The 25,253-nt window shown below is 46.2% G+C and overlaps 1 protein-coding gene across 2 annotated transcripts in view; it reads left to right on the top strand.

Moving 5' to 3' along the window:
- The window catches only part of LOC135387632 (transcription factor Sp9-like), a 75,109-nt gene that overhangs the window by 1,042 nt on the left and 48,814 nt on the right, over positions 1-25,253 (top strand). The gene's annotated exons all lie outside the window — the stretch shown is intronic.

Here is a 25,253-nt window from a genome sequence, read left to right as displayed (position 1 = left end):
TGATCGGCAAAAGGGAAAGGGATACATGACGATAAGAGAGAAATAACGGAAACAAAGGAGGGCGACACTTTCACAGACGCTTAATTGCGGCAAACTACAACCTAAAAATCCTCCAAGAGGGGGAATATTAATATATTATTAATTGGTGGCATCGCGCTCACAGTTGATTAATTTTGGACCCACCTGGGCGTTATTTAACGTGCGCTGAAATCTCGCTGAATGTGAAAGCAACTTTTGGCATAGATGCCTGGTGGACAAACTCCACAATGTGAAAAGCCTGAGTCTGGGTACGACTAAGCGGAAAGGAGTTGTGCCTAGTCTTAGGACGCAACTTGTGGAGGACAAGAAAGTTTTCCTCCTTTCACTCAACTGTGGCAAATATAAAGTGTCGTCAAACTCGGAAGGTCGAGAACGGGAAGGCATCCACCTGAATGTCCAGGAAATGTTTGACTAAGGCTCGAAACGCTCGTGTCTTCAACTTTCCAGAATTTTGACCACACACCGGTCGTCCAGGCTGAGGTGACGTGCTTCAGACACACTCAGTGCCCCACAGGCAGAGCTGTTGGCGACAGAACCCGTCGTCTGGGTCTATCCCGCAAAGTTGCCCACATCTCACACTTTGTCGCTCCCATAGACAGTTGAACCGCACGCTCGGGAAGCTGGCACATCTGCTGCGTTATTCCCAGCCAGAATGACCACTGTAGGCCGTATAGGAGCAAGGCCTGCGGAAACCAACACTTCTTGCAGGGCTTTCATTCAAACAAGGTGTTGAGTCACGATTGTGCTGCTGTCTCAAGAGCTTCGCTGCAGTGAGTGATGTGCGCAGACAACTCTCAATTGAGAGCTGAGGAAAGTCTGCCCTACGTTGTGTAGAACCACAAGGGCTTGCTTCCCATAAGGCCAAGGGAGACTCATGCAAAAGAATGCAGTGGCGGTTTGGTGGAATCTTGAGCAGCTTCGTCGCAGTATGATACGAATATAATGACCGTGGGGAGGTACACGTGTAACTCCAGCCGTGGACACTGGGTAGCAGCCGGACCATGCAGCCGTACTTCACAAGGCACTGTGAAGATGAGGACTCCCAGACAAAATGCCAGTCTCATGCACAGCCTGTGAATTCAATACCTTGTCATCTCATTCGTCAGTGCCTCATGCAGCCTGAACATTACTATAATCTTTTTTATATATCTTATTTGTCTTTAATCTGTCTGATCCTTATTTCACCTGTTGTTAGTTTATCCTAATCATTTTCTTCTTTTTCTTTATTTTCTTTTTAATTTCCTGTGGAACAGCAGACCGTTTGGCTGACCTTTCCTCCCCATTTGTGTTCTAATAAATATATCCATCTTTTTACTTATTTTATTTTATGTATTTATGCCCTTATACGTAATTTGCTTCCGACAAGATAGAGATGGGAGACGATGTAAAGTCACATTAAAAAAAATAAAGAAAGAAAAGAAAATACACTAACAGGGCGACAAATTGCGGTTTTAAGCATCCTTTTTTGATTCTTTGTCGCAACAACAAAATTTTCTCACATCTTGAGAAGTCCCAAAAACTGTAATGATGAAAGCTTTTTCATTAAAAACCCGATATTTCGCTCCATTTCTGTTTTTGGCAAAGTGTTAATCCATTTAACCTTACAAATATAGTCTACCCAAACGAGCAACCACCTTCTGCAAGAAATACTTGATGGATTCGTGACATAACCTTTGCTGTCGCTGCCCAAGTTGAGGGTCCGGACGCCCATTAACATTTGAACCGAGATCAATCCAGACTTGTACAAAATACTGCGCAAAAGTATTTAAAATAAGATACTAAATACTCTACAGAAAAAGTATTTAAAATAGACTTCAAAATACTCAAAACTGAAAGTAATTTGAGTAGAGTACTAAATACTCTAAGAAGTATTTAAGATACTATTTAAAGTACTTTAGTACTAGCAGTAAGTGAAACGCGTATTCTGAACGTGACCTTACAAATGAATAAACTTCATCAGCCATGCATATCTTTCATTTGCAACGTCTTGGTGTCAAGTAATGTTTGGAGAACTTTGATGAACCCAAGTAAACTTTGTTGATATGTTCTGAACCAATTCGTAATCCGTCCTGTATGTCGGTTCGGGTCTTTCAACCTCTGGCACGTGTTTATTGCTTTGATGACCAAGGAAATAAATGCCGGGATTATTTTGTACCTAATCCCCCGGTGATTCACCTGGCAATATGAATAGGAACGGTTTTCTGACGAAGCTGGCTATTGAGAAGCGAGGCCAGGCTTGGGACCAGCCTAGTGTACAAGAGGATAAATGACACATTCGCGAATTCCCGAAAAAAAGAAAACGATGAAAAAGGGGGTTAAATTCCAGTGAGCTGAAAATCTCGGCACGGCGGGAAGCGTGCTGGATATGGCTTGACGAGGAAGGAAAGTAGTTTGAGTACTGAGTAGCAAATACCGAAAAAAGTATTTTAAATACATTAAAAATACTTTCGCAAAAAAGTATTGAGTAGAGTACCAAAATACCGGAAAAAGTATTTAAAATACTGTATTTTGAGTACGTACTCAAGATACCTACAAGTCTGGCATCAATCTTCACTAAAGGGAGCTACTATTACTGAAGCATATATCACGTCACTAACTAACGTTTGTAAAAAAATTGGAGTGCTAACTACAAGTTTTAGCAACCCTTGATCTAAAGCTAAAGTGAAAAGCTAAAAGTGAAAGCTATACCTGCTGATCGTGAACCAGGACTCGAATGTGGTCTATACAGAAAGAAGTTTCACGCCAGCCTTAATAGTAGACGCTTAAAAAGCGCCTTAATTAGGAAGCAAAAACGGTCCAGCGTGAAAATTGCGCGCATAATAGATTTCGTGACCACGTATGGCGAACAACACGCATGACGCAACACAGGCGTCACGTTACAATGCTGCCGGTCTTATACCTATATCTGCATTAAAAGATGATGACGAAATTTATAGCTTAAAGATACCGTAAAACAGCAGACAGGAAGTTTATGTTCGCTTATATAGTTTAGTTTTAGTGCTTGAAAGCCCAGTTAAACATGTGACAGGTATTTTTAATTGCCGAGTTAAATTGAAGTGGGGAAACAATCCCCAATTTGTCAAGCAACAGCGATCTGGCTCATGAGTTCCCAGGCGAATGGTATAGTCGCCTTCGTTTTATATTTATTGGTTTTGCACTAAGGCTCTCAGTTGGTGAGGTCCTCACCCGTGGCCTTCTGACGCGCTAGTTTCGTCATTTCTGCGTTTACCGCCTTCGAGAGAGCTCCCAAATGAACGTCGTTGAGCTGGCTCACACTGGGAGTACCCAAATTCAAGAAAAAGAGGAATTACACACTCCTCCCTCTTGTACACTTCCTTTCACCCTTATCCCGTCCCCTTTATGCGACGAGCGGTCAAGCATGTATCAAGTGTATCTGCGACGATGCACCCATTGAGTTTCGGCATCGAGCGGCTTATATGGTCATATTATGTTATGCGGGCTGCATATGGGCAGTCAAAGGTGTCGTGGAGGATTTCATGACGTCAACACGACACCTGTCGCTAGTGTCGGAGTTACACCTGGAGAATGTACTCCGTAGTTACTCCTGGAGAAATTTAGACACTCTCGTAGGGTGTAAATTTTGCTCTCAAAGCGAGTGCTCTTGGGAACGAGCTACTTACTCCCCTGAAGGAGTTGTGAACCATTTGGTTTTCAAATTGACGCCGCAGTTGGTGTGTGGAGGGGAGGGAACGTTCTGGAGCAGCAAATGACAATGTTGGCGGAATGCATGAGATAGATAGACGTAGAAAGAAAATCAATGGCAGCCGCGACCCATAACGCTGGTGGTATTAATGGAACCGTATGGCCAAACGGGCAACGTCACGACTGTCGCGAGGTGCTTCGTGCTTCCTGGGCCGACTTCACAGGGAGCACACTGTGCCGACATTTGTCTCTAGGTAAAACACCCAGACAAGCACAGCCGGACTCGAACACGGGACATCTTCCAGTCTCATCGTATAGCCACTAAGCCACAGGATCTGACGTAATGGCACAAATCCATTGCTGCAGAGCCAGCGATCACCCAGACAAAAATGCTCTACTTTCGTTGTAGTACGAGGGGTGTTCAAGTCAAACCGGGACTTACAGGCGAGAAATTAGTTTTATTTTTCATCGTAATCTCCAGCTGGCACTAATGCACTTGTCCCGGCGTTTCACGAGGGCTTGGATGCCAGCAGCGTAGAAATCCTTACCGGCGCGTAGCAGCCATGATCGGACCGCATTCTTGACCTCGTCGTCCCAGCTCAAGTGGCGGCCCCAAGGAACGCCTTCAGTGGCCTGAAGAGACGGAAATCGCTGCGGGCGAGGTCTGGACTGTAAGGGGGATGTGGCAGCAACTCCCAGCCAAGTTCCTGTAAGGTGCGTGTCGTGATATGCGCGGTATTCGGGCATGCATTGTCCTGTAGGAGGAGGACCCCCATGGTGATGAGGCAAGGCCGCTTTTGCTTCAGCGCCTTATGCACATCCCTGAGAACCTGGCAGTAATATGCGCTATTGATGGTGGTACCATTGGGCAGAAAATCAACATGAACAACGCCAGCCTTGTCCCAGAAAACCGTGGCCATGACCTTACGGCAGACGGAGTGCTTCGGAACTTCTTGGGAGCTGGCGAGCCCGGATGCTTCCACTGTTTTGATGCGCGTCTAGACTCAGGAGTGAAATGGTGCACCCACGTTTCATCGCACGTGATGATCCGATCAAGGAACGGCTGTCCTTCAGTGTCGAAACGGTACCTTAGCTCTTGGGAGATTTCTAGTCTTCTCTGCCGGTCAAACACGGAGACCTGCCTCGGGACCCAACGGGCACTAACTTTCCGAAACTGGAGGTGTTCATGAATGATAGTGTTCAACGTTCCCACAGAAAGGTCCGTCTTTCGAGCCAGTTCGAGACATGTTATCCGTCGGTCCTTGAGGATCAGGCGCTCCACAAGTTGGATGTTCTCAGGAACTCTGACACTGGGCTCTGAGCCGCCCCGGCCGGGATCGTCCTGCTCTGATGTACGGCCGTCTCGGAACCGTTTGCACCACTCAAACGCTTTGCTGCGGCTAAGTGTATCGTGGCCATACTGAGCCTGAAGTCTTCTGTGAATTTCAGAGGACTTTACGCCTTCATTCACGACAAACTTCATGCCAATTCGCCGTTCGATGTGCGCGCTCACCTCGTTGTCGGCCATCTTGTCCAGCACGTGTCTTCTGTTTTGCACAAACTTTGGACCACCACGTGGTGAACGCGGAAGCCTGGCGCGAGTGAAAATGACGAAAAAAGAAGTAGCGCGAGCCATTTGTACACTCCGGAGACAGAAAGTCCCGGTTTGACTTGAACACCCCTCGTATATAATGGGTGCGACCGTCCGCAACCAATGGGCTGCCATGCACTCCGTCTGTCTCTTCATTCCCAGTTAAGCCATAGTGGCAGGGATATGCAGTGAGCTCTTAGACGCTGAACTCGATCAACTATATACCGGATCTTCATAACGAACCCTGAGGCTGAAAAAAAAAACACACTAAACAGTCTCAGTCTCTCTTCCCCAGTCTCAGGGTTCGTTATGAAGATCAATTATCACCAGCTCGCCTACTTCCTTGCCGCTCTCTACGTTATATACCGGGTGTTTCACGAAAGTCCCCCGGTTGAATAATTCGTAAACAAACGGTGCTATCGAAAAGCTTTGTGTATAGTCACCATCTCTGAGACATCAGCCAAGAATTGTACAGTGGGCGGTTCATTTGGATACACTTATTAATCAAATAAAGCTTCTAACTTCAAAATTTTCCTTCGTACGCTCTCCGGAACCTCTGTTTTATCGACCGGAACCTTCAGCGACGAACGAATTCAGCTACGAATATTCCAGAAAAACACACCAATCGACACTTAGTGATTTTTAGAGTAATTAATTGATTTCCGTTAACATGTTATTTCTTGCGCGGAGCTGCGTACCAAAGCGCTCTTTCGCTCAGCTATCCGCCTGCCAATGACGTGCTCATCCGCCTGGGTCACACGCGGGGGTGACGAAAGATAAGGAGCAAACAGAAGAGGCGCTTTTGTGCATTCGTTTATCATGACGATAAAGGCACTCTCTATACGGCGGTTCCTTATCTTCCGTCACCGCCGCGTGTGAACCAGGCGGATGAACACGTAATTTGCAGCCCGATAGCTGAGCAAAAGAGCGCTCTGGTACCCTACTCCGCGCAAGAAACATATAAACCGAAACCAATTAGTTACTCTAAAAATCACTAAGTGTCGACGCGATTTGTGTAAAAACATTTTTCGTTGAAGGTTCCGGTCGGTAAAACAGAGGTTCCGAACGCGTCCCAAGTAAAATTTAAAAGTGAGGAATTTCAGTTAGTTAACGAGCGTATGCAAATGAGCTGCTCACTGCTCAGTTCTTGACCGATGTCTCAGTGATGCTCACAGAAAATAAAGCTTTTTCAATACCTCCACCTGTTTATGAATTATTCTGCCAGGGGAACTTTGTGAAACACCCAGGTATATAGCGAATGCAATGCCAAGCAGTCATCGAGTCCGTGTAAGCAACATCGTAGCGTACAGTATGTTCACAGCTGCACCAATTGTTTCTTGTGAATTATGATATGCCCTTGAGTATATATGGAGCAGCTCAGTATAAGAAGAACTGAGCGCAATGCTCGACGTTCGGGACTCGGTCGGCCAGACTTGTAGAGAGGAAAGCTGTGGATCGCAAACATTGTCACCCTTCAGCAGACCTGCAAGAGGGTGGCTCCCAGTATAAAAATAATGGTCTTCTACCCAGGAGGAGCTGGAATTAGAAAAGAAAAACATGGAGATGGTTGCTCCTACAAAACACAGGAGCCGGACTCCAAAACACTTAAAAATAAAAATCAGTAACACTAAAAAGTTAGAGGCTTAGAGTTAGAGGTTAAAAGTTAGAGTGTCGCACGCTGGGCCATTTTCCGAGAAAGCGCGTTATTTGCTTTGGTTATTGACAAGCATAAGCAGGAAGCCACATGAAGCTGCAGGAATCGCAATATTTCAACGGCACATATTTAAACTATATATACACTGAAGTGATCGGTGGAAACGACGAACACGGGGCTATACTTTGGGCCAAGTCAGCTCGTACAGGTCGTCCCCGCCGACAAACCTAAAGACGTCTGTAGTTCACGTAGGCGGGAGCATGACACCTCCGAGTAACAACGTAGTGTTGCTTCCAACTGTTGCTTTTGTACTGATCAGGTTGCGTTGCATGCTTTTAAAGCAATTACACGTAAACTATTGGCGTTATTAAAATGGTTTCTCCGTCTGCCTGGCGTCCGCCATCTTCTCGCATGCCCCACCTTCAATGTGCAGACTATATTCTCCGGAGATACACCTGTGTGGCAGCAGCTCTTGAGTTGGACTTTTCTTTGGCGGAAGGTAAAACTATCATGTACTCAGTCGTCCCATTCGCAATATCAGTGATGAAGGTCATGGGGAACAGGCCAGGTACCTAACAGCTGGGAAGGTGATTTGGTAATCCTGTTATTTAAGTACATCTCGTCGTTTCAGTCGCTTACTTTAACAAGTTGTCAGGTACTGATGGGGATGGTACTACACAGTCTGGAATGGATGCTCGAAAGGAAATGAATTTTCGCTCAAGAAATGGTGTGCTCTCGTCAGCATTGTAGTCCCACAGACTACATCCTGGACCGACAAAAGAGAGTGGGCGCAGACACGCTGGTGCATACTGAAGGCTTGTCTCCGTCTCCATTTTTGTCGTCTCCGTGTCTCCGGTTCCAGCCTTCAGCCTGGACCCTTCCACCGAGCCGGTTCCAGCCTGGACCCTTTGACCGATGTCGAAGAAGCGAAGAGTCACAAGAAAATAGTCGTAGCAGTGTTCCTCGATATCAGAAGAGCTACCGATACTGTCAGCCATACGTATATTACTACACGACCCGGACTGCAGTATCTCGTAGTGTTTTTACTGTACAATAGGAAAATCTTGCGTGCTAAGCTCGATCCCATCCAACCCTCCCTGTGACGGATTATAACCGCTGTATCCGCCAGAAACTTCTCGTACAGCAGGTGCATCTGCATTTGGACCACTGAGAAATCCGGGACCGCAATTCAACAACAACGAGATCGGTATACTTCACTAATGTCAGCATGCATGGACATCTCAGATGAGACGTCTGTTGTGCTGTCAGTCACTCTAACTCATAATGTTTGGGTGCAGTATGGCGTGGGGCCCCCTGCTGCTCTCTTTCTTTAAGTCTCCTGCGTGGTTGCAAAGAGGTGACGTGTGACACTCTGGCATGAGTATCGCGACTTTCTCCAGCGTCTTCTTTTGATATCAGTGGAGTACGATTTAGTAGCGTGGATGATACCGCTGTCTTGTCTAGCTCTCTGCAGGGGCCTTTCCAAGCTTCTTGAGATGGTGCTTGTCAAATCGGGATCAATGAAGGAGGGATAATCAGCAGGGTCGGAGGGATGCCCTCCAGTGTTCTCTGCATTACTGTGTTGTTGGCTTCCTCAGACCCTCGAATCGGCTTTCGGGAGATGTACGGAGCCGAGCGTTGTCTTGCTTGCTTAGTCCTTGGTTAGCTCACTCAATGCACTCCAGTGTTACGCTGTGACTATAAAACCCCGTACAACAGACGCGTTGTCCCGCACCTATATATATATATATATATATATATATATATATATATATTAGAAGCTTAGGAGGGCGGTTATATTATATATATATATATATATGTGTTTGTGTGTGTGTGTGTGTGTGTGTAATTTACCAACTATAACATGGACACTTTTTCATATCTCTCTCCCTCTCTCATCCCTCCCGCAAAAGCAATGTGGCGGTGAATGGTCATCACATCATCATCCCCTGGATATGTGTGTGTGTGACCTGACTGCACGGGCATCGCTGAAAGTGGTGAGGATTTTGTAAAGCAGGTGATTCCTACCACATATTTTGATGGCGGCTTGTGTAGTGAGGAATCTGTGCGTTGAGATTTTTTGGTGTAGCGTAGTACTTGGAAAATACCGTGTAATCCAGTGGTAGCAGATGCGGTGACAGCCTCTGCAAAGTTTCTGTGATGAACATAACACAAGAAGGCAAGCGACCTGATGTGACGGCGAAGAAGGCAACATCACCTTGAGTTTGAGGACGACGACCTGAACGTTTATGAGCCTTGTCCTATCTGGTTCTTTGTTCACGTCCTCATCCCTCTACTATCCTCAAGCTCAAGGACACATTGCTTTCTTCATGGTTTCTGTGAAGGCACTTGCAAGTCTCACTTCTGTACTGGAACCGTCTGATAGAAAGTTGTCCTGAAATTGTGCCAGTAACAGTGTTTTCACCACGTCCTTTTCCAACATGTTGTTGGTTCTGGCAAGTTGTGTGTGTATTTGTTGTTGTGGTAGTATCCAAAATGGTTGTTCTGGTTGGAGAGTCAGAACCCTTTTCTGAGGCAGATTTCTTTTCTGTTTCCGTACTGTCTGTGCTTCATTGCTTTCGTAGCGATTTTCAAATTTTCTGGTGGTTTGACTGTTGGGTGGATGACGTGTTTTTCTGTTTCTTTGCATCTTAGAACTACAGAAGGTGGTTCACGAGCTTCCGCCATCCTGGTAGTCCTTGGTAGTTCCAGACAGATTCTGGGGTCCAGGATGGAGTACGTCTAGCTTAACTTCCTCATGGGGGCCATGTTGTGCGTGTGCAGAATGCTGTAAACCAGTGCTTATTTTATCACTGGTTGGTGAACGGTCTGAATCTGATTGATTGATTTTTAAAAGAAAAAAAATGGAGATGGTCTGGATCTCATTCCATGTTGTCCAATATCTTGATAATAATTGCATAAGCCGATTGTCTGCTGAGGTTTCCTGATTTCTTGCGCCCATGACAGAATCTGGTTTAGGATTATTCCTAGGTTAGTCATTCGTGGCTTTACGTCGCGAGACCAGTCAGCGTAGCATAGGCATCGGTCACAGGGCGGATGCAACGCCCGAATCTTGCAGGACGCGGAACAGGGCTGTTGTGAAGGCCCACTGGGGTAGGACGGGACCAAGAAGGGTGGCCATGGACATCGTGCTGCACTGAAACTGCATTAGACGCTGCTCACAGTGCAGAAGATATTGAGGAATATCGGCCAGAACATAAGGGGGAGCTGAATTGGCCCATTTTGTATAGCAGCAACCAAGTGCGGGCAACGTTGAGACGGAGGCGGTGCAGAAGTGATTCCTCGCGGCGACTGCAGTGACACGCAATGAAGAAGGCAACCGAGGGGTCGATGGACTGCATGTGACTGTTGAGGCATCAGGGAGATATCACAGAGTGCCCAAGAGTATAGCGTCACGAAGGAGCAGCGCAGTGTAGCACCGAGAGAGAACGTTCTAGGTAGCCCAGAGGGGAGCACCGGAGACTCAACCGCTGGCATGCGAGGAGGATATGTCGCCTTCTACACGACACTCATCTTGAGCAGGATGAGTGGAGTTGGTGCCACATTCAGCAGCAGCTTATAAAGCAACGTATCCCCCTTCTACGCGCCATGGTTCAATAGCGGGTCAATGGATCGCAGGTATTACTGGTGTGGATAGCTTCTTGCTGAAAGAGCGGCGTGCGACGGATTTTCGGCTGGCACATAGAGAACGTAAGGGGACTGGTCCGTATCCCGGGCACGCCGAGCCAGAGCACCGACATGGTCATTGCCAGAAAGTCCGACATAACAGGAAATCTACTGGAACCACATGCGCAGCTGCGGAAACACGAATGCTATTGGCTGAAGCCCTTGAGATAGAGATTTTACTTGCGCCTTGGCTGCTTGTCACCGCCGTCTTGACGCCACAGACGAAGTAAGCTTTCCAGCTGTTTTTCGGCAGTAAGATTCCTACTTTTGCGTCAAATGAAGTGTTGGATCAGGTGGGCAGCATCAGTACTGAAACAATTGACATCATTCAAACCAAACAGCCGTAGAAATTCCTATTTCGCTTCTCGTTTTTGTCTGTAGCGTTTTGAAGCAGAATAAATTACCTGACACACATTACCGATGAAGAAATTGTATGACTAAATTGACGAATTGACGTTCCTTCTGTGGAGCGGTGTCAATCTGCCATTTGGGATGAACTCGCTCATTCTTGCTCGGATTCACCAACGAATCACTTGCGAGGAGGGACGTCTCTGTAGCCGATTCAAGAGATCGACAAGCCGGCCATATATGTGTTGACACGCACACAAAAAAAGTGTGGAAGCAACGCAAGACAGACGGACAGCGTTACAGGAATTTGACTGACGGAAAGGACGTGTGTCGGTCGGTCCGTCTGTTTGGACACGTTTCAAGTGATCAGTCATCTCTATATTTTCGTGGTGCCATTAATATGGGCTGTCGTTATTTTGGTTGCCTCTATAAGCGGAAGGTTCCGTTACTTCCAGATGATGGATCATTTGTCGTCGCACAATAACGGTCATAGCGGATCATATATTTTGGATTATTGGAGGCAAACACAGGAAATTCCTTTCATTCCCAAATTATGCAAGTTAGGGGCACGGTAAATGCAAAACCTCCAGCGATGTTGGTTCTGTTCCATCGTAGAACATGGCGGCGAAATTGCTGTTAATGAGGCTGGAACACATAGAAAGGACAAAGCCTCAAGTGCCTAAGAAATTAATGATGAAAGAAGGCTAACCTTTTCAGTGATTCCTTCTTTCATCATTAATTGCTGTTAATATATTGTCTGAAAAAAGAAAATTTATTAACATACCGATAGGCGAATATATTGCTTATGAACCGACTCGTATTCGAGAGGAGGGAGGAGCGTCACGTGCCAGTTTCGTTCGTTTATGCTTTACCCTGTAACCTGACAACTTCCCTGAGTCTTTGCCTACAGGAGTCTCCGGGTGGTATATAGTAGCCCTGAAAGAGCTCGCCGTTGTCGGCCTCACAGAGGTGTGTCGCGACTAACACTCTGTGCGTCCTGGGCCGACTTCTAAGGGAACTGTGTCGACATATGTCTGACAGCGTCTGAGGAAAATCAAACTTCCGTGGGAAAATGTTCCTCGCGGTCACTCGAACAGTCCAATGACCATTGAAAATTTGAAAGCCATCTCAAGCTACATTAACAGAGCAGATGACACCCATCCATCGACATAAGTTTTGTAGAAGAAAGGCATATATAGTGAAGGAAACTACTTGATAGTATTTTAATTGTTCTCTAATGGTGCGGTCACGATTTAATTACACATTTTTGCACCGCTGTGCGTGGTGTCGAAATGAGAAAAGCAAATTTGAGAATATCTGTTGTGGCATTTTGTTGCAGTTTTCTTTGGTTCAGTGCTTAGCTATGAGTGGCAATTTTCGAGGATTACCCGAGGACTACCTGATATGGTTGGTCGACACGAGGCCACAGCAGCCGCGGATAGGGCTGTGTGCGAGTATTTCCAATACCGAAGCGTATATCGGATGCCAATTCCTAATGCAACTAAGGAACTCTTCATCGAATTTCGAATCCAAATGATGTCTCAGTTTACCGATCACTTCCATGTTGGAATAGTTCCGATGCTGCACACCAGAAGAGAGGATATAAAACAAACATTCGCTTAGTATTTGCTTCGGGTATTCACTTCCGTTACTATTTGCGGAGCCCTATCAGCAAGCGAGTTCTGTCAAGTCCGAATCTCACTGGTGCCAGGGATGGGTATACAAAAGCGATAGAAACCATTCATCGGGGTGAATGGTTTCCATGCAGGTGCAAAGAGTGCGTGCTCCGAGAAATTGCTTGGGAATGATAAATCGTGCGATAAATCGGGAGATGAAAGACTGCCGGGAGGTGTTGAGAAAGCGCCTTTGTTTCTTTTCCAAGATCCCAGTCCGAGATCTGAGAATCGTGCGACGCCGCGCATCTTTTAATCAGTACCGTCTTCATCGGCGAACATCCATGTACGAGTTTACGTCCACCATTTTTTCCTTCGCTCATATACGCCGAAAGATTTAAGTAGGATGAAAATAAATTTCGAGTCGATTTTAAATTGCACGACGAGTAGTTTCTTACGTCTAACGTTTTTCCGTGCGAGTGCGTCAAAGAGTGACGTCTCACTTTTCTGCCAACTCGAACGAAAAGAAACCTTTGCCAGCATTGCACATTGTGTTCAACTTGGACAGTCTGCGTTGCTCAGCGACTGTCCCATGGTCTCCAGTGCTGCGGTTCTTGAGTCAAGAAATAACCCGTGAGAACCCGATTCATGTGCAGCAGTCGGAGTCAGACGCGTTTTGCGAGTATAATATATATTTTCGTGCTCCTGTTCATTGCACGAGTGTTGTTTATGAAGAACAGAATCGTCTTATTTCTGTAGGCGGGCGAAGATAAGGGGCTATGAAAAAAGTTTCTTTCTCGTATGGAAGAATGTCTGCTAACATTGGTGCCAAACCCTTATATGATAACTGGCGATAATTAGTGGCTTGACGTCGCGAGCCAACTATGATGATGAGCGACGTTGTGGATTCCACCTGCGCTATATTTAACGTCTCTCGCGGAAGAGTGTATGTGTCTGAGCCCCGACTGGGATCGAACCCGCAACCCCCAAGAACTATCTGGCTCAAACGCGATAGTTGGAAACGTTTCATGGGTTATCGCCACCGTCACGGGATAGAATGGTCCAAATACTTCCAAAGGAGGGGCATCCTATGTAGCTCTATTGAGAACAACGTCTTCTCGGCTCTTTTTGCGCCAAAAGAGTCACTTTTATTTCGCTCTCAAGATCGACTAATATTTGTGTCAATTATCGGTTGTACACACACGTATTGTGCCATCAATAACAACCCCAACTTGACGTGTTCGCGGTATAAGGAGAGTCCCGGAGCGCTACCGCCCGTGGAGATAGTAGCGGCGCCTCGTGGCGGCGCCCCCTGCAGCGTCTGTGTGCGTTTCCATGAAACGATCATGGTTCCGGAAACCCCGTCTCTCTTTTTTGCTGCCAACGCTAATCGGAAGTTAAGTAACGTCAATTTCCGTCCAGTATTCATAACGGAAGACGGGTATTTTTTTGGAAATCCCACTAAGAAAATTTATATATTCTCGCAGGTCATATCTCTCTCTCTCTCTATTTTTTTTAGAATAAAGTATGATCGACCAGTCCTTTAGAAATTCAGGGCGCGGTTTTCTGAGACCAGGAATGGCGCCCTGTAATTAAGCCAAGCAGTCGCCGAAAGAAAATGCGTGGTTTTCAGTTGCACCGAGTCTGAATGCTTGTGCGGCTACCGTCTACATGCAAAGCAGATGTACCGTACTTTTCGGTGTCCATCCAAGTTCTTTTTTTCCCCATATCTAAACAGATGCCAGATTTTCTTTTGTGTTTGTTGTGATCGTCCTTTGGTGTATACGTCCTATGTGTGCTGAGCGGAACATGCTGACAGCATTCAGGATGCTTTGTTTCAAAGATGGCACCCCGTAAAATGACCTTGATCCGTAGAGACCTTGGTAAGTCTCCCGACTGAGCCCCTCAGGTCGTGCAGTCCAAACTGGTTTGATCCTTCTCTCTTGATTCGCTGCTGTCTTGGCATCCAACTCTGCGCCGAACCACGATGGATATCGAAACCTCTTTGTGGAAAAATGTTTCGTCGGAGGCTATTGTTTACGAGACGAGGATATCCCGATAAAAATTTCTCACGAGCATGCCAACTCATGCTCATTGTAGCGAATGGGTTGAGCACGAGTAAGCTGAGCGGGAAGTGAGTGAGCATCAAACGAACGGAAGGTGCTCAGCTCTCGTTCCGACGTTCTCTCCGTTCTCTTCATATGACGAACAGTTACAATGGCAAACAAGGTAGTCTTTATGGGGCTGCAACACTGACGTCAAAATTCACTCATGCTCAATGTGGCAAATGAGGTGAACAGGATTAAGCAAACGGAGAGCTGAGTGAGTGAGCCGAGCTCTGCGGTATAGACGAGGGTGGTTTAGTGGATCGGAAGAGAAAGTCAAATGTCAGCCACTCAGAAGGGATGATCATGTTTTCGTTAATATTACACTTTGAAGGTTATTATCGCTATTACCCACCGCCAAGTGGCGGAGAAACGGATGTCGGGTTACCACGAGGGATTAAAAAATAAACAAACAAAAACATCCAGATTCTGTCATCTTATTTACGTCTCGAGGAGCGACATAGACGCTCCGCTGAGGGAAGTGCGCCAATTTTGTGTAGACGCTTTGCAGGAAAAACCATCAACAGTAAGAATGAGTGGCATTAATGGGAAAATTGAGGGCTGCACGAAATATACAAAGTGGAGTGGAGTGAAGTGAAGTCTGCCTTGTGTGAAGATGACGACGGAATGTCTTTGAAGCCTTTTTGTGGACCACAGGAAGGCGTGTGCAATGATTGGCACAGACCAACTATGGAACATCGAAAATGGAAGGCTTCTTTGGACGCCCGTAGCAAGCCGACATAGGTCTGGCTGACCTCTCCTTGCGTGGACGCCACCTCCTGTTTATTAAACTTATATATACCCCCCCCCCCCCGTATGTTTACAAAAAGGTATCTCCTGAAGTCAAGGCTATCACTCTTTGAGCGCATGTTATGGCGTCAAGAATCTGCTCTTGGTAAAAAAAACATGCTTCCAGGGTGCGTCATCTTGCTGATCATCAACTCATTCGCGTCATCAACTTATTCGCGTGTGGTAACAAGTCTTCCCGCCGTGTTCTGTCTCGAAGGTATGGAAGGGTCGACTCCAAATTATTTATATGCGTGTGTCAGGAAAAAGTTGTATTAATTGGTGGGGGTGCAAACGGTGGGCCAAGTTTCCTAGCAAGGAAGGATTCCTTCCTTGTTATGAGACTTGGCCCACAGTTTGCATATACGTTCGTCACGAACTTCACCGAGCATTTTCTTGACGTCGGATTCCTCGTGACGCACACTGGCGTTTCCAAGAACCCTAACCCCTAGACGACGTGCTGTTATGTTCACACGTGACATTTTGAACGATGCCAGCTATGACCACGGCAAGGATGGAAGACAGACCTTGGAGTCGGCAAAAATTACCCATGAGATCTGATGAGTCACCGAGGCGACCAGTCAGTTTGCTCTTTTGTCAGGCTGCGCTGTTATGTCGCAACTTGGGATATTCTGTTCACTTTCAATATTGTCATTATATGGCGTCCCTGCTCTGTTCTTCCCATTCGAGACTTCATCAGCCATCTCAAAACAGTCCTGAGGTGGCAAGTTTCTCACGCAAGGGGGCGTTCCGTATTCTGCTTCCTGCGTCGAAAAACAAACAAAAAAAGTTGCAGGGGGGGGGGGGAGCGCGACGGTTGTCATCGGGGCACGCCCCCTCGCATAGGGGGGATTCAGAGTAGAAATTTCTTCTCTCCAATGATCCTCGCCGACGACGCCCATTTTTGCATTGTGGCCTTGGCGCCACATCAGAATCCGGCGAGATGGTTGTCAGCGCCAGACACGGATACCTTCCTTTTGGAGACCCCGTCATATTACGCTGTGTGGAAGGAAATGCTCGGAAAATTTGTCACGTGTGACTTTATGAAGGGCCTCGATTACGAGTGAGTTCTCGCTCTGAGAGCGGTACTGAAGCACATGTGGCCTCAGTTGTTGACTTGGGTGTATAAAACATACGGAGTTCAAGTAGGGTAAACGGAGCTCGCCTTGTGGTCACTCGTCTTATAAATGAGGATAGTCAGTTTGAAACCGAACCGAACACGAAGCAAATAGAGGCTATGTAGCCGAAGCGAATACGAAGCGAATATTTATCTAATGGAGCTGAATACGTATGCACGCGCAGCGAAAGCAACGCGAAAACGGATCAGGTGATCCAAAAGTGCACTTGTATCCAACGGCATTGAACACCATCACCCTTGGAAGCGTCATTGCTTCGTAGAACGTATTTCGAAACATCACTAGCGCTTCAGCGACCACTTCCAGCAGTTTCTTACATTGCTCTGCAAGAGACAGTCACCACACACGCACACACCACGCCGATTACCAGCAAACGAAAGCACAGCAAAATACGGGAATGTCCCAGCGTGGATAAACTTGGGGAAAAGTCGCTATGTTTAGCTGATTTGGATGTCTGTTAGTTTCTTGGTGATTTTCTAATCTCCTCCCTACCATCATCAGTTTGTCAACATCACTGCCAGTAGCAGACGACGCAACTGATTCCTACTGTTTCCACGCATCTGAATGCGCCGTCTTGATCCACCTCTGTTTAGCGGATTGAATACGATACGTTCTCCTGGAGAATTGACCCGTTTACATGAGCGGATTAGATTCGACAACTGGATTCGATGTCGCATTGATGTGCGCCTAACTTAGCTACATATGGAGAGGTAAGAATGGGGTCGCATAGTATAGGAGAGAGGGAAAGTAGGGAGTTGCGCAGACAGTTGACCTACTTGGATAGGGTACAGTCCAAGGTGGGCCGCAGTAGAGTCACTAAATAAGCTACGCTTCCGAGTATCGACACTGAGTTCCAAGACCGAGCATGCGCCATCTTGTTCTACCCACGCGCACGTGCACTGCGCACGTTAGCGCACGATGCCATCTATCGTGCGCGCGGGGAAATGTTCCTTTCGTGTGCAAGCAGCAGTTGACGGCCTCGAGCTCACCTCGACATCCTCGGGGCGCTCTGGATGACAACACATGGATTATCGCGCAACAATCAACGCTTCTCTATCCCATTATGTTAGCCGTCTTTGGTCCTGAAATGGGGATGGTACCGGTGCTGCGGAAACAAGATGGCCTCTCCCTTGGACCTGAGTGTCGATACTCTGAAGCGAAGCTTGTTTAGTGACTCTAGGCCGCATAAACAAAGGCGCGCTCGTCCTAAAAAGGAGAGTGAGGCTCACTCCAAGAAAGACCTGAAGACAGTGACGACGCTTCAGGGTTCTCTTTCCGGTTCCTCACCTATACAGGACGCTCTAATTCAGTTTGTCCTCTTTCAAGTCTACACTTGCGCTTTTAATGCGCAGCAATTTCTAACTCAATAAGTTATAGATTGTGTTCCGCGTTTTCTTTTTTAATCGAAAAACTCCGAAAAACATTCGCCGGATAAATTTTCCCTCATTCGGTTTTAATTAAAATTAAATTAAATTAAAATATTTAAAAAAAACACCGAATACAGAGGGACATTCTAGGAACGATGACGGAGATTAAATTGCTCCACATGCCCAGCAAGTTGTTGATGCAGATCAGAAAACCGTACAGAAATACGATGGTTGTGAAAAACGTCCGTTTACTCTTTTCTTTAAACCGTAAACGCCACCGCAGCGAACAACGTCATGTTGAATGAGAGTCGTGGGGAAATTACATTGTGATTTCTATTAGCCGACAACTGTCGGGTAAGCCACGAAAAACATGGAAAAACACCGATTTCCTGAAAATCAATAACCACCGAGAAACATACCCCGAATCTGGTCAAAAATAAAAAGCGGAAATGCGAAACCCTAGATCTCGTTTTTGTCGTTTTTCGTGGTTGTTACTTTCATTTACTTTTCGTAAATCTTATCGACATTTGAGGCTCACCTTATCAGGTTCCCCTGTTTACCGTATACTTCTTGGAACCAATAATCGCAACTCATTGGCCAGTGTTAGTAGACTGTGACTCAATGAATGGATAATATTCTGAGTGCTTCACGGCGACTCTATTACCTTTGGGATTGATTGCTGATGGTGTTACGGCTAGTTGTTATTGCTGGAGTAGATTTACACGTAATGGCGACATATGCTGCACGTGAGTAGGACTGCCGATAATTTGGACCAACTGAGGTTCCTTTGACCTGCGCCGGAAATCTGCGACACACGGTCCTGGGGGCAATGTTTACCTCCACCGCATTGCCACCGTCCTCGGCCAGGATTGGAACCGCAAACTTGAGCTCAGCAAGCCAACACATTACCGACTGTGAGGTACCGAGGCCGGTCATTGATGATGATGATGATGATGGACAGAAGAAAAAAATGGGGAGGCCGGCCATTGCGGCTGACAGTAGGCTGGCTCGTTGTAAATAAATGCACGAGGGTCGGCTGAAAAGTAATGCGCAATCGCACGTGGCGCCAGAACAAAACATGATAGAGAGCGGCGGTGTGATGGTTGCACCCCACGACAAACGTGGTTCACTCGGCTTTGTCAGCATCGGTTACGATCGAGTGCGCCTGCTATGTGATCGTATTTTTGACAGCCGAGAAGGTGAATCCATTCGGCGTCGCTTACAAGACTTTTATGGTATAACGATACTGTTGATCCAAGTGCTGCGCAGAGACAAGGCCTCACCTATCCAGGTCATCTCCTTCCACTTTTGCTGGCTCAGAAACGGGCCTTATGGACGGTCCTCGTGATGCCATATCATATGCATTCCCTCTCTTGTCCGTACACAACGTCTACGACCTTTTCAAGTATAAAGTTGCTCTTGTTATGCATTCATTTTCTTGTACCTCATCCACTAGACTTGACCTTTCGGTCAAGAGGAACGTCCAAATGTATTTTTGTACATCATACTAGTGTCATGTTGCGATGTTTTGACTGCATTTGCTTCTTTCACTTTAACCCCAACGTCGTTGTTACCTTGCTTTTTTTTTTTGTTCAGTCTTCTGGTTCCACTCTACTTTACTCTTATTGTAACTGCTCTAATTAACTGATTGTTGGACTGTACCACAGGGCTTTGCCCTTACAGTCTTGTTATAGATCTGTGTCCCTTTCGGAAAGAAAGAAATGCATGAGAAGCTGGCAAAGCGAATATTGAGGATGAACTTCTCTTGACAGTGTTCTGGGATTGTGCGGCGTACACATGAGAAGACGTGTTCTGCGGCCACACACATCGCGAGCTGTCACACTCTTGGTAACCGAATTTATAGGGACACCATTCGATTCACCATGGATGCAATGAGGTCGTGGATTAAGGAAAGGCCGCCAGAATTCTTCAACTGGTTGCCGGCGGGATAAAAGTATAGCTATAAATGGTGGTTGAAAGGTAAATGAGCATATATATAATATACTTTCACGCATCGCCCCCGGGGATGAAACTCCCAGGCCATCATCCCGTTGTTTTTTATTCGAGCATCTCTTTTCGTTTACGAGGTAAGCGCTACTTTTTTTTCAGCCACACGATCGTATATTGCTCATTTGTACAAGTAGAGTCCTCCCTTCTTTTGTAACGTGTCGGGTGGTGATGATGGTGAAACGGCTCGTAGATGTGGCCAGCGTCACGGGGGGAATGTGCGTCCTGGGCTGACTTCTATTCTAAGGGCCGACATATGTCTGAAAGCGTCTGAGGAAAAAAAAAACCCACAGCCGGCACCGGGATTCGAAACGTGTCGGCATAGCATCGGGGCCGCCAAGCGGACCAAATAATATATTCCATCCCCACCCTGTTTCTATTCCTCTTTTTTGGAATAGCAAGCCTCGTGTATATCTAACCTTTCCCCTTATTCGGTCATTAAACTCATATACAGGTGCTTTAAGAGCAGCATCGACATCGTTTTAGTACAGGCGTCTCGAAGAGAGTATATAACTACTAGGTGACCAATTACCTCTCTAACTAGAGAGACAATCCTCGTTGAAAGCCATTTTAAATTCTACAACGAGCACATACGTACAGTTGAAATATCCATCGCCCAATACTTGTCATGCAAATGAACAAAAGCAACTAAAACGGTGCGCAGAAAGAGGGTATGACCTTCACCGGATGAGGATTATCTGGTCAGCAAATCAACACCCGCTCCAATCACCTCCATCGCTCCAAAGCACGTGGAATGAGTGCTGTGCGCTCCTGATGGGCACGGTTTCGGTTTCGACTCATATGCATAGCAAAATTCAGCGATGGAATAGAACAATAACTTTATCTAAATGATGATGAGTGTCATCGCCAGGCGCGATATCCCACCCCTTCAGCGACGGACATTTCAATGTACGTGCTCATTTCAAGATTAAAAAAAAAAAACAGAATGGCTTTCAACGAGGATTACAAAAACGGTATATAGACGACCTGAGCCCCTACGTCATTGATTACGTAACGCCACCGCGCAAGGCATGCCGGTGGGCACTATCAGCTTTATCAGCCGCCGCGTTTTTCCCGCTTCTTGCCAACCAGAGCAAAATATAACCTCGAGCCGGCCTTCTCGGGATTCCACACGTTTGTAAAGAGAAAGTCGTCTATATACCCCTGTTTCATTTTCACATCCACTACAACGGTATATATGCCGCTCTCGTAGCTTTTTAAGAAAAGTCGGATGCAGCTAAAAAATAATAAAATACCCCTATATTGGCACCTGTATGTTATACTGTCATGCTTCGTCTAGCTGTTGTTGTACTAATAAGATTAAGCGAGATCCACTTTGAAATAAACGTTCCTTAAAAGAGAGAAAGCGTCCCCCTTCCTTGTAATCAGATTGGTCGATCGCGCGCAGACCTCCGGATATCATTTTGCGCGCTAACAATCTCCCCGTTGCTCGGTGACCGTTTATAAGTAACCGTGCCAAATCCTGTTTAGGTTCCTTGTTTCTGAAGGGCGATGATGGGGCGGCTCCCTTTGTTGGGGATCCGTCCCTGGGATGCATCCGACGACGCCATGTCTTTGCCAGGGATTTCGTGTCATTCTCTACTGTTGCTCAAGTTTTTATCTCCAGAAAAGAATACTGAAAGAAAGGTACCCTCCACCTACGAGAAAAATACTTATTATTACAGCAGTTGTGAGTAGATTTATACCCTATATAGCCACACGGTAAACTTATACCCCTCTCAGACGGGCTAATTTACTGCCATTTTCGTGAACTGCACTCCAACCATGCGCATGTCACGTTCACTACGTGCTTGCTACACGGCTCAAGCAAGTGTCTCTTGAGCAGGGATGGAAATTACGATAGATAAGAATAAACGGCGGCTAAAGTTTTAGTCGTATGCCACAATACTTTACTCAGAATTTTTTTCTTTGATTCAGAAATACATCCCGTTAATATCTGTTAAGTAATCTTCTTCCAACGTTAAACAAATTGGCCTCAAATATGTGTTACAACAAAAATGCCGCCACCGGATCGTCGAGACCGCCAAGTTCTCACAGGCTTTTAAGAGAGTAATGACGTGTTTTTTTTTTCTTTTTCGAAAAAATGTCACGCTGTACTGAAATAAAATAAACACGCTGTAGAAAATACTCGTTTAAAAATATTGTGGTGTCAGGGCCCCCCGCTTTTTCTCAATATTTTTACCTGTACCGCAATGGCTACCATTGCGACTACAAGCTCGATCAGCCGCACTTCCTGCCGAGTGTCACTAAAAGTTGTCGTGTGACGGCACACGAATGACACTATAAGCGCAAGTGTTACTCGTTGAAAGTAACACAAAATTAGTCCGTCTGACACGGGTATTAATGCATTAAACGGAATGGCAGTAACTTGACCTCCTACATGTTCTACTCCATCATCATCCACGTTCATCTCTGTTCATCATCTCTCATCTGTTTGCACTTTCTGTATGTAGGCGTACTGGGGTAGCAGTACCACTTCGTCGAAACTCACATCCGTATTTTTTTCTTTGGCACATCACCATCACCTCCTAACCAACTACCATCTCCAATGACATCGTTCCCTCCCCTGATTTGTTGAGAACGGTACAATACTGTCTGTATACAATAATGTGTACAATAATCTACTGTACACTGTACTGTGGCACAAAAAAGGCGTACGCCTCCTGTTTTTAACAAATCAGAACGATGTCATTCGAGATGATGGTTGGTTAGGAGGTGAAGTTATTGCCATTCCGTTGAATGCATTTATTTTTAAGATGATGAATGGGGAGTTTCATCGCCGGGGGCGATACTGTACCGCATTACTGATGGTGATTTGGGGAACGAAATAAGGGCACAGCGTTGGTGGTTAAGTTTGCCATGTGGGTATTCCACGTAGGATGAGTGAGCCTATTTGTGTGCTGACATCCTGCACGTGCGGATAGTTTCGATCTCCTGGGATACTTTTGACGGGAATCTCCGGCACACGGTGCTGCCCACGTTGCTACCGGCCGCACACCCTCTGATTTCCGGCCACGTTTGGGATTCTCAAAGGGTCACCGTTCTCCACCTCACGTTGGAAGAGTAGCATATTGGAGCAGAATACAATGTAAGACACGGATGCTCAAGGTCGTGAGATTTAACGATATTCGAGGGGCGGAAATAGCGCTATCTGCAACAACGTCATTTCCCCGTAATGTGACTCTTCGTCCGGCCTGAGTTATCCTGGATGGTTTTCACGCTCGTCATGTCTCTGCTGTCCAACACTATAAATGTTTTCAATGGAACTTTGTACGAGTGGAGAGAGTTCAACCCACACAAAGCCAGCAAACTCCATAGTATCCCAAAATGTAACCGCAAAAGATGATAAACGCCCAAAGGTCGGCTATCAATAAGAATGTGAAGTGGATGACAGCTGTGGGGGGAGCGTTCTTGATACACGCCACGTCTAATGATGTCAGTACATTTGCATAGTGAGCATCAGTGACGCACCCGTGGGAGTGCATGGGGTCATCAGTCGGGGTCGCATAACAAAAGAGGGGGCCACCGAAGATCCTAATTAAAAACACTGGTGGGGATGGGGCTTTTGTACGGCCGATTTATTCCTCGTATGGTCGCTCTATTGGCGATTTACAGGAGGGATTATTTAAAGCGTTAAAAGAAAAAGAAAATGTGCATTCTCAAAGTACTCTTGTTTTGGTCTTGCGTTTTGTCAGCGCAATCCACGATGCAAATCACGGTGTAGAGTATGCACTTAGTTTTCACGCAATTCCGAGCACGTGGTTGTTCACAAGGGACACTTGTGTTGACACCGACTGGCTCGACGATGTTTACCGATTAAATCCGCTCTCGATTAATAACGAGTACAAACCTCATTTTGTCGTTCAAATACGTCGCAGTAACATTATACACAAGACCTTATTTGATGACTACGAGAGGCTTGTTTCATCGCATTCCAGTTGGACGAAAAGTATGATCAAGTTGACCGTTGGCAAATCACGTTTGTCGAGTCCGAGTGTCGTCCCGAAGGTGTCCGCATTTTAGGAACGACCACAGGGATAACGCTTTGAGGGTACCTTCAGATACAGCGGGGGTCTCCCGGGAGTATTCTTTCAATAATACGCGAGACGTTTTAGAAATATGATCCTTGGAGTATCTCTTCTCCCAAGGGACGAGTAAGCCAGCACAAGAGTGAGAGCGACAACAATGGCATGTAAAACTACGAGGGCCTTTATCTAATCATGACTGGAATTACCGACTAACCCTGTGAGACACATTGACATTCAAAGCAGGCCTGGTATCACGTTTCACTGTGGCGACTCCGTGCGTGCGTGCGTGACCACTTTTGAATACCAAGTAGGCCATATGATGTTGGTCAAGCAAAAAGAGAATCGTTTCACTAGACTGAGTCTTATGAGAGTTATATGAGGATGATCGGAAAGGTTCGCCTCCAGAGGGAGCAGCTTGCTGTTATCCAACGTCTGGTTAATTGTCAAATTGACTGCGATTAAAACACGTTGTTATGATCACGTGTTCCTGCTGTCCTTCTACGGTGGATGATAATTATGCCTGGTTCAAAGATCAACTTTTTGTGTTGGCCGTCGTACACAGTGTTTCGGGGACCGCTTCAATGATTGAACGACAACTTTTTTTTTTCTTCTCCTATCTGCATAATAAAATCTGGACAAGCACGGACATTTCGTGAGGACCATTCACGCACGGCGCAAAAGCTGGATACCACGACAACGTTCATGTTGACACTGGTCTAAAAACAGCCTATGGTAACCAAAGCTTTTTTCCTCTATAGCTGGTTTTAGCTGCACTCAGTGGCCCCTAGGAGATCCTGCGCTCCGGGTTCTTCACCTGTTCATGGATTTCCTGTCGTCCACTGGATTGCTTTCTCATATTTTCATCCTTCCTTCATCATCTTCACATAATGTTCCACGTGCAATTGGGGTAGGATACCGCACCACTGCGGTGAAACACCCCATCTCAACGTCATCATCTATTGTTGTTGTTGTTTTCCTCTATATTCGCAGATTTACCTCTTTGCAACTTGGTCTTGTTGGCAAAACTCGAGGCGTTCCAGGCTGAACGTCATAGACCACGAGTCTATTTGGAACGGGCATTTTTTATAAAGTATATGGTATAGCATCACGGGAAGGAAGAAATATGAGCTTCCACGCACCACGTGCTTGGTTGAGTACTACACAGATTGCTACATAGTGTTTGCCCCGTTGTAGCGAAGTGGAAACCC

The sequence above is a fragment of the Ornithodoros turicata genome, chromosome 3 (genome assembly GCF_037126465.1).
Source record: "Ornithodoros turicata isolate Travis chromosome 3, ASM3712646v1, whole genome shotgun sequence".
Lineage (NCBI taxonomy): Eukaryota > Metazoa > Arthropoda > Arachnida > Ixodida > Argasidae > Ornithodoros > Ornithodoros turicata.
Note: the sequence above shows the minus strand (reverse complement) of the source record. Positions and strands in the feature narration are given on the sequence as shown.